This window comes from Neovison vison, chromosome 4 (assembly GCF_020171115.1).
Source record: "Neovison vison isolate M4711 chromosome 4, ASM_NN_V1, whole genome shotgun sequence".
In the NCBI taxonomy this organism is placed as follows: Eukaryota; Metazoa; Chordata; class Mammalia; order Carnivora; family Mustelidae; genus Neogale; species Neogale vison.
In genome coordinates, this window is record NC_058094.1 from 124,879,040 (window position 1) to 124,889,826 (window position 10,787).

The following is a 10,787-nucleotide window of genomic DNA, read 5'->3' on the forward strand; positions in this document are numbered from 1 at the left end:
TCCCTCTCCTCCTTGCTTGTGCTCACTCGCTCTTTCTCCCAAATCAATAAAGAAATATGTAAAAATAAAATTTTTATATTAAAAAATATATAAAATATATAAAAACATATATAAAAATAAATAAATAAAAATAAAATCTTTTTTGAAAAACCACAATGAGATCCTACTCCTCACTCCCCAAGATGGCTGGAATCAAAAAGACAGACAATCACAGGTGGGGATGTGGAGAGATGGGAACCCTCGTCCACCACTGGTGAGAATGTGAGCTAGCACAGCTGCTTGGGGAACAGCTGGGCAGTGTTACAGGATTCCCTTGCCTGTAGTGTCCAGGGTTCGTGGTCGAGCAGCTCTGAAGAATGAGGAGATAGACCAGACAAAGAGTGATGGGCAGTAAAGCAACATTTATTGAGCGATAATGCAAACCTCCAGAAGAGGGAGGGAACCCCAGTTGGTTGCCTCTGGATTTTCTAAGTCTAGGGGGTTTTATGGGCTTGTGGGCAGGCTGTTTTAATCTGATTTACCATTCATGCGCATTCAGTCAGGTTTTTGTCATCTATCACCTGGGAAAGGGTGGAGGGCTCCTTCCAGGGTGGTGTCAAATCCTTTTAAGGATGGTTTCCTCTTAGGGCAGGGGTTCCTGGTTCTTGCCTGCCTTTCTTCCAACTATCCTTCCTTAGCAGTTCCGGAAAAGGTTACGCATAGAGTTACGTAAAATCTGGCAATCCATGCCTAGGTACAACCTAAAAAAAATAAAAACCTAGATCCACACAGAAGCTTGTATGTAAATTTTCCTGGTAGCATTACTCATAATAGCCATGAGTAGAAACAACTGATCAATTCGTAAGAGCCAATCAATACAATCAATAAAATAGCCAATCAATTCAATCAATTCATTGTAGACCAAAGTGGAAACAATGGATAAACGGAGAAACAAATGTGCTACGTCCGTTCCATGGACAATTAGTCAGCAGGAAAAATGAATAAAGTTCTGGGCACCTGGGTGGCTCAGTTGGTCAAGAGACTGCCGTCGGCTCAGGTCATGATCTTGGAGTCCCGGAATCAAGTCCCGCATTGGGCTCCCTGCTCAGTGGGGAGTCTGCTCCTTCCTCTGGCCCTACCCCTCTCCTGCTCTCTCATTCTCTCTATTTCAAATAAATAAATAAAATCTTTAAACAAAAAAAGTAATAAAGTCCTGATTCTTGCTACCGCTGGAATGAACCTTGATGACAACCTCCTCAGTGAAAGAAGTCAGACTATAAAAGGCTAAATAGATATGATTATAAATATTAGATTATTTCATTAGTAGGAAATGGCCAGAACAGGCGATTCTCTACAGACAGAAAGCAGATCAGTGGTTGGGGAGGGATGAGGGTTGGGGAGAAATCAGAAGCCCATGAGGACTGGTGGAAAGTTTCTTTTTGGGGTGACAGAAAGGTTCTGACTTGATTATGCTGATGGTTGCCAACGTCTTTTACTACATTAAGGCCCCTCAACTGTGCACTTTAAATGAATGGTATGTGAGTTATATATCCCTCAAGCTGTCACCTTTCAAATGAAGACTGCATACTTTACAGTCCATTTATAGAACATTTCTCATCTAGAAATGGGTGGGTGTGAACATAAAGAAGCAGAAGGAAGGAGTTCTGTTTCAGTGATGAAACAGATCTGTATCTTAAATGCGGGAATTTCTATGCATATCCATACAAGTTGCAAACACAAATGAATACAGGTTTTTTGTTTGTTTTAATTTAAAAAGTGATGAAAAGTGGGATGCCTGGGTGGCTCAGTTGGTAAAGAGTCTGCCTTTGGCTCAGGTCATGATCCCAGGGTCCTGGGCACCCTGCTCAGTGAAGAGCCTGCCTCTGCCTCTCCCTCTCCCTCTGCAGCTCCCCCTTTTAAAAAAAGATTTTATTTATTTATTCAACAAAAAGAGACACAGCAAGAGAGGGAACACAACAGGGGGAGTGGGAGAGGAAGAAGCAGGCTCCCCGCAGAGCAGGCAGCCTGATGTGGGGCTCGATCTCAGGACCCTAGAATCATTACCTAAGCCAAAGGTAGACACTTAACAACTGAGCCACCAAGGCACCCCACAAATAAATAAAATCTTAAACAACAACAAAAAAGATGAAGTGTGAATAAGACCTGTGGCCTAGATCACTCTTTTTTTTTTTTAATTTTATTTTTTCAGCGTTCCAAGATTCATTGTTTATGTGCCACACCCAGTGCTCCATGCAACACATGCCCTCCTCAATACTCACCACCAGGCTCACCCAACCTCCCAATCCCCTTCCCTCCAAAACTCTCAGTTTGTTTCTCAGAATCCACAGTCTCTCATGGTTCATCTCTCCCTCCAAATTCCCACAACTCACTTTTCCTTTCCTTCTCCTAATGTCCTCCATGTTATTCCTTACGCTCCACAAATAAGTGAAACCATATGATCATTGACTTTCTCTGCTTGACTTACTTCACTCAGCATAATCTCCTCCAGTCCCATCCATGTTGATGTAAAAGCTGGGTATTCATCCTTTCTGGTGGAGGCATAATACTCCTTTGTATATATGGACCATATCTTCTTTATTGATTTGTCCGTTGAAGGGCATCTTGGTTCTTTCCACAGTTTGGTGACTGTGGCCTTTGCTGCTATGAACATTGGGGTACAGATGGCCCTTTTTTTCACTACATCAGTATCTTTGGGGTAAATACCCAGTAGTGCAATCGCAGGGTCATAGGGAAGCTCTATTTTTAATTTCTTAAGGAATCTCCACACTGTTCTCCAAAGTGGCCGTACCAACTTGCATTCCCACCAACAGTATAAGAGGGTTCCGTTTCTCCACATCCCCTCCAGCACACGTTGTTTACTGTCTTGTTAATTCCGGCCATTCTAACTAGTGTAAGGTGATATCTAAATGTGGTTTTTATTTGAATCTCCCAGTTGGCTAATGATGATGAACATTTTCTCATGTGTCTGTTAGCCATTTGTTGTCTTCTTTGGAGAAGTGTCTGTTCATGTCTTCTGCCCATTTTTTGACATGATTATTTGTTTTGTGTGTGTTGAGTTTGAGAAGTTTTTTTTATAAATCTTGGATATCAGCCTTTTGTCTGTAGTGTGATTTGCAAATATCTTCTCCCATTCCGTGGGTTGCCTCTTTTTTTTTGTTGACTGTTTCCTTTGCCGTGCAGAAGATTTTGATCTTGATGAAGTCCCAAAAGTTCATTTTCTTTTTTTCTTTTTTTTTTTTTTTAAGATTTTATTTATTTATTTGACAGAGAGAGATCACAAGTAGGCAGAGAGGCAGACAGAGAGAGAGAGGAGGAAGCAGGCTTCCCGCTGAGCGGAGAGCCTGATGCGGGACTCAATCCCAGGACCCTGAGATCATGACCTGAGCCGAAGGCAGCGGCTTAACCCACTGAGCCACCCAGGCGCCCCCCAAAAGTTCATTTTCCTTTGCCTTTGCAGACATGTCTTGAAAGAAATAAACCTAACCAAAGAGGTAAAGGATCTGAACTTGAGGAACTACAGAACACTCATGAAAGAAACTGAAGAAGATACGAAAAGATGAAAGAGGATTCCATGCTCATGGATCCGAAGAATAAACACCATTAAAATGTCTATACTACCCAGAGCCATCTATACTTTCAATGCCATTCTGATCAAAATTCCACCGGCATTTTTCGAAGTGCTGAAAAAAACAATCCTAAAATTTGTATGGAACCAGAAAAGACCCCTAATTGCTAAGGAAGTGTTGAAAAAGAAAAACAAAACTGGGAGCATCATGTTGCCTCATTTCAAGCTTTACTACAAAGCTGTGATCACCAAAACAGCATGGTACTGGCACAAAAACAGACACATAGACCAATGGAACAGAGTAGAGAGCCTAGATATGGACCCGCAACTCTTTGTGGTCAAATAATCTTTGACAAAGCAGGAAAAAATATCCAGTGGAAAAAAGACAGTCTCTTCAGTAAATGGTGCTGGGCAAATGGACAGCTATGTGTAGAAGAATGAAACTTGACCACTCTCTTACACCGTACACAATGATAAACTTGATATGGATGAAAGACCTCAACATGAGGCAGGAATCTATCAAAATCTTAGGGGACAACATAGGCAGTAGTAACCTCTTCAACATCAGCCATGACAACTTCTTTCAAGACATGCCTCCAAAGGCAAAGGAAATAGAATACTCTTGTGCCAATGTCAATCTCCTGATTTTTATTTATTTATTTATTTTTTAAAAGATTTTATTTATTTATTTGACAGAGAGAAATCACAAGTAGACGGAGAGGCAGGCAGAGAGAGAGAGAGGGAAGCAGGCTCCCCACTGAGCAGAGAGCCCAATGCGGGACTCGATCCCAGGACCCTGAGATCATGACCCGAGCCGAAGGCAGCGGCCCAACCCACTGAGCCACCCAGGCACCCCTCAATCTCCTGATTTTGAAACTGTCTTACCCCCAGATAAGATGTCACTGGTGGGGGGAGAGAGGTGAAGGGGACACAGGACTCTGTACTAATTGTGTGGCATCCTGACAGCCTATAATTATTTCAAGATAAAAAATTTAAGATTAAATAGAATTTTCCAAACTTGGAATGCTCTCTCTTCTGAGAAATGATGATTTCTCCATTGCTACAGTTTTTTTTTTTAAAGATTTTATTTATTTATTTGACAGACAGACATCAAAGTAGGCAGAAAGGGAGGGAAGCAGGCTCCCCTCTGAGAAGAGAGCCCGAAGAGGGGTCTCTGAACCTCCCAGAACCCTGAGACCATGACCGGAGCCAAAGGCAGAGGCCTAACCCACTGAGCCACCCAGGCACCCCCATTCATTGCTACAGTTTGAAAAAGGTTACGTGACTCCGTTATCAAGATGGCAAAAAATATATGCAGTTAGTTTGTCCAAGGGTTGGCAATCGGAAAGGCTTTTCTCGAGCAAAACTTGGATCTGTGGCTCTGTAAGCCATGGGATGCCCCCCACCCCCACCCTGGGGTTCCCCAGGCCTGAGTGTGTGATCTGGAATGTGGAATTCTCCCAGGAGTGCCTGGAAGGGCCAGCTGCCCTCAAGGGCTCCAGGTGACCCAAAGCTCTTTATCTTCTGAGGCTGACACAATGCCTCTGTTCAGCTCTCACTGAGCAAACCCAGCCCCAGCCCCAGCTCTTACGTAATGAAGCTAGAAGTAGACAGGGAGTAGGGGAGAGGCTCTTTCCAGAAACATCTTCAATAAGAAACAGAGCAACTTCCAGGTCCAGGAGACATCTGAAGTTGGAGACCAAGATTTACTTTTGAATCCCCCCCCCACCCCACACCCCCGCCTCAGTGCCTTGCCCAAAACAAGAGAAACACCTTCTGGATGAAGATCTCGAATTGTTCCCTCTCAGTCCTAGCGGGTCTCAACTACGGCTACACATTAGAGCTTTTAAAACATCTGCCACAGCCAGTTCCACACCAGAACAGTTAAATCAGATTTTGCTCTTGTTTTTCTTGCTTTCTGATTTCACAGCACCCTCAATGTCCTTCTTACATTGCCCTCAGTGGTGAGCTTCTGAAGGATGTTTTTTTATGAAGATCTTCAGTAGAGGACAAGAGTTATCCATCCCCAGGAGGTTTCAGTCAAGTCAATATCCAGTTTGGGGCTTATCTAAGCGACTGTCAATTTATTGTCTCTACATTAGAGTCAGCAAGCCGTCTAGCTCAACTATAGACCCCAACCATTAAAATCAGAAACAGACAAGAGACAAGACAGCTCAACTCATGCTGTCACTGAAACCCATAGTTCTCATTTCTCATTGCAACTTCTTGAGGCATGGAAGATGGTTTGCAATGACTGGAACATTCCAATTGCCAGGTTGGGAAAGCCCCGAGAGCAATGAAACGCCTTAGAAGACCAACCCCACAGGTGCCCCCACCGCCACGCCCATGATCACATGCTGAACAGTCCCCCCCCACCCAACCTCATGTAGGATCACTGGCTCTCTGCCTGTTCTGTCACACCTGTCCCAGCTGCCAGCACTTGAAATAAGTGTCTCCCTTTCTCTTTTCCAAAAACCTTGCCTCTTGAGTTATGGGCTTCTCTTGCTGCAGGTCTATCTGAGTTTGGTTGGCAACAGCATTGGCAAACCCAGCCAAGAGCTGTTTTCAATTTGTCCAGTCCCTCCCCCACCGCCCTGACCTGGGTTCTGGGCTCATCCGCTCATTTCCAAAGTTCGAGCCCGTTCCAGATCAATGGGCAACACCTGCACTTAGAAAGCATAAACCCTGAAGAGCAAAAGTTGTACAGCGAAAAGCAAGTTGACTTCCCACCTTGGATCCCCAGAGGCCATCCTATGTACCAGCTTACGTTTTCTCCCAGCCAGAGCACAAGCAGGGGGAGAGGCAGAAGGAGGAACAGAATCCCCGCTGAGCAGGGAGCCTCCTGTGGGGCTCAAACCCAGGACTCCTGGATCATGACCTGAGCCGAAGGCAGATGCTTCACGGACTGAGACACTCAGGTGCCCCTGGGGGTAAATTCTTAAAGACATCGTCCAGTACTGGCATTGTCGGACACTGCATAGAGGTGAATGCTCATGGGGCAGGCTCATATTTGATAAATTAGCCAGCCTGTCCTCATTCCTGGTCGTTTGTGAGCCTTCATGACCTTTCCCCTGTGAGAGCATAAGCTGTGGCATTCTATACTCTCAACCCCAGGGAAAGGAAGGGTACAGCCCCACAAAAATGTTCATTCCAGAGTTCTGGCTTTCAGATTACATCTTGAGACAACAGGATGAGAGAGAAAGGTTTTGAGTTTCAAAAGTCAAAGCCCCCAGGGACTCAGAGTGTCTGTTTATGGCAGAAATCATAGATTTGGGTGAATGCAAAGGAGTAATTTTTTTCCTACCTTAGGAGACTCTCTGAACTGAGCAAAAGAGAAAAAATTCAGAGGAGCAGAGAGATGAGGCACTGGTGAGCCCCCGCGAAGGGGAGGACATGACAGAAACCCAAGTTAGTTGGAAAATCTGAAAGCCAAAGGGCCTGTGCTCACTTCCCTGTGGTAACTCTGAGGGGGAACCAATCCCCACAGTGAAATCCCAAGCCCAGGGTGGCACAAAGTGTACTAGTAAAGGAACAGGAGTCAGCTGCTATGGGTAGAATCTCCACAATAAAGTATTTATACACTTTGAAATTTCTTATTAAAAAAAATTTTTTTTTTAATTCCAGTGTAGTTAACATACAGTGTTACACTGGTTTTAGGTGTACAACATAGTGATCCAGCCGTTTCCATACATCCTTCCCCTGACCCCCATCACTGACAGGTGCACTCCTCAGTCCCGGTCACCTGCCTCCTCTGCCCTCCCCCACCTCTTCCCCTGGTAACCATCAGACTATTCTCCACAGTTAAGACTCAGGTCCGGGGCGCCTGGGTGGCTCAGTGGGTTAAGCCGCTGCCTTCGGCTCGGGTCATGATCCCGGGGTCCTGGGATCGAGTCCCACATGGGGCTCTCTGCTCAGCGGGGGCCCTGCTTCCCTCTCTCTCTCTGCCTGCCTCTCTGTCTACTTGTGATCTCTGTCTGTCAAATAAACAAAATCTTTAAAAAAAAAAAGACTCAGGTCCTTGGTTCTTCTCTCCGGGGTTTTTTTTTGTTTGTTTTTTTGTTTCGCTTTGTTTTTGTTTTTGTTTTTCCCTTTGCTTATTTGTTTTGTTTCTTAAATTCCACATATGAGTGAAGTCATATGGCATTTGTCTTTCTCCCACTAGATTATTTCACTAAGCAGGACCCCATGATATCTTCTAGATCCATCTGTAAGAATACAGAACACTTCACGAATTTGCAAGTCATCCTGGCTCGGACGCCATCCTAATCTCTGTATCATTTCCAATTTTTAGTATATCAAAGTGAGCACTGAAATTTATTTCTTTTTTTTTTTTAAGATTTAATTTATTTGAGAGAGAGAAAGCACGAGAGCACAAGAGCAGGATAGGGGGGCAGAGAGAGAAGCAGGCTGTCCCATTGAACAGGGAGCCGAATGTGGGGCTCAAATCTGGGACCCTGAGATCATGACCTGAGCCAAAGGCAGACCGACTGAGCCACCCAGACGCCCCTGAAATTTACTTCTCTTTAAAGTAAAAGCCTAGGTTGAATGTCCAGGGTTGGAGGTATGCTCCCCACTATGCAGAACCCAGGCTCCTCTGCACTGCTGCTTCATCTGCAATGGTCTCAGCATCGGAGTTCAAGTTCTGGGTGGCAAGACAGAGGAAGAGACAGTGACAAAACAAGGGAACCCACAAGCTGTTTCCTAAGGGTGGGCTAGGGACACTCTTGCATACTTCTTTTCTTTTTTTCTTTTAAAGATTTTACTTATTTGAGAGAGAGAGCGCGGGCAGGAGGAGAGTGAGAGGGACAAGCAGACTCTGCACTGAGCACAGACCCCAATGTGAGACTCGATCCCAGGACCCTGAGATCGTGACCTGAGCAGAAGGCAGACGCCTAGCTCTTGCATATTTCTATCACAGTCACTAAACAGGAGGTTAGTCACCTCGTATTATGGATTGAATTATGTCCCTCAAAAAGATATGTTGAAGTCCTAATCTTCACGTCTGAGTATGACCTCATTTGGAAATAAGATCTTTGCAGATACAATCAGGTTAAGATGGTCATCAAGGATGGGCCCTAATCCAACATGACCCATGGCCTCGTAAGGAGAGAGATACAGACACTGGGAGACATGTAGGGAGAAGACAGCACGTGATGCGGGCGGGCAGACATCCCTCTACAAGCCAAGGAACTCAAGGAATGTCAGCAAGCAGCAGAAGCTGGAAGAGGCAAGAGAGTATTCCTCTCCTAGCGCCTCCTGAGAGAGGGCCCGTGATACCTTGATTTCGGAACTCTAGCTTCCAGAACTGTGACACCATAAGGTTCTGTTGTTTGAGCACACCTAGTCTGCGGGACAGAATGGACAGTAGGGAGCCACTGTGGCTTCCGAATGGGATAATGATGTGAAGAAAGTTGTTCTAAGGAGACTGTCTCCTTATTGCGTCATTAGGATACTTAGCCACTGGTATAGCAGCCAGCTGGGGCCAGATCTTAAAGGATCTTGAACGGCAGTCTTCGGAGTCCTCCAAGGGTGGAAAACACCCAACACAAGACGCCCGCATTCACTCTTTGAGAGGATCCTGAGACAAGGTCATGTGCAAAGGAAAGGCTGTCAGCAGAACTTTCTAGACTCCTGCAGCCCGCATCTTACATAAATTAGCCAAAGATGGCCTCCATGTATCAGTCCCTAGGCTGTTCATTCCTTCACTGTGGGCTGAGACCCAACAGCACTCCCCCATTCCCAGGGCCAAACTCAAATTTTTACATATCCCCTTATTTACAAAGTAGCTCTAACCAGCAGATTTTTAGCCATTTAGAGCCTGCCTGCTTCACATACCTTGCAAGGCACAGCTCCCTCCACGTCTGTGATCCAGAGATAAGATAGAGTCTGATAGTTATAAGACTCCAAACTGCCCTTTGACTCAGACACTGCCCCCTACCATGCCCCCCATGCCACTGAGCAACAGTAGCCAGACCTGTAAGCCCGCTCGCTGAGTCCCAGCTCCCTGGGCGTTCCCTTGCCTCCCTCTGCTGGGTGGGGGCTCCTTCCGCTCACTTTAAGCTTCTCAGGCCCTCACAGACTCCTCCCCCCCCCAGTGCTCTCTTGTTTAAGCCTAACCTTGTTAAAACTGGTGTGTGTGTTACTACCTCTCAAGGTCATATGTTTTTCCTTGGCTGGGCCCCAAATCCCTCCAACCTCAATACCTTACCCCTCTGAGTCCTTCCAAAGACTGCAGCTGAGCCTAGGACCGAGATGCTTGAGTCCAGGCCCAATTCTTCCTGGCTCAGGATGCCATTAAGAAAGGATACACTCCTGGGGCACCTGGGTGGCTCAGTAGGTTAAAGCCTCTGCCTCAGGCTCAGGTCATGATCCCAGGACCCTGGGATGGAGCCCGGGATTGAGCCCCACATCGGGCTCTCTGCTCAGCAACGAGCCTGCTTCTCCCCCCCACCTCTCTCTGCCTGCCTCTCTGCCTACTTGTTATCTCTGTCAAATAAATAAAATCTTAAAAAAAAAAAAAAGGATATACTCTTTAGTGAAAAGCCAGTGAAAAACACATACTGCATGGGATTGCTTATATGTGGAATCTTAAAAAAAAAAAAAAGCCAAATTCATAGAAACACAGCGTAGAAAAATGGATTACAGAAGCTAGTATGGGGGGGGAAATAGGGACATTTGGTAAAGGGGTATAAATGTCCAACTGTAAGATGAATGAGGTCTGAGGAGGTGATGAATGTGTTAATTAACTAGATGGGGGAATCCTTCCACAATGTGTACCTACCTACATCAAATCACTGCGATGTACCCTTCAAAAAAAATTTTTTTTTGCAGATTTTATTTGTCAGAGAGAGTGCACACGTGGGCGAGAGCGAGCAAAAGCACAGGGAGGGGTAGGTAGAAGGAGAACCAGGTTCCCCATTGATCAAGGAACCCAACACAGGATTCTATCCCAAGATCCTGGAATCGTGACCTGAGCCGAAGGCAAATGCTTAACTCAGGCATCCCTACCCTTCAAACACCTTGTAATTGTATATGCTGATTATACCTCAACAAAGCTGAAATTTTTTTAAAAGGGGGGGGGTACCCACTTTTAGGACCATGTCTGGTCGAGATCTCTTCCCTGCATTCAGCACAAATGACCACTTCCAGAGCAGGGTCTGGGGTCTAGCATCCAGAAGGCAGGCTCGAATGCACCCTAGAACGCCGTCTCCTGGAGGACCTG

At 45.5% G+C, this 10,787-nt stretch overlaps 1 non-coding gene across 1 annotated transcript; it reads right to left on the reverse strand.

Moving 5' to 3' along the window:
* Positions 1 to 7,774: 7,774 nt before the first annotated feature.
* LOC122905772 lies at positions 7,775 to 7,877 on the reverse strand. Its single transcript, XR_006384448.1, has one exon. It is a non-coding gene; the product is annotated as a U6 spliceosomal RNA (small nuclear RNA).
* Positions 7,878 to 10,787: the final 2,910 nt, after the last annotated feature.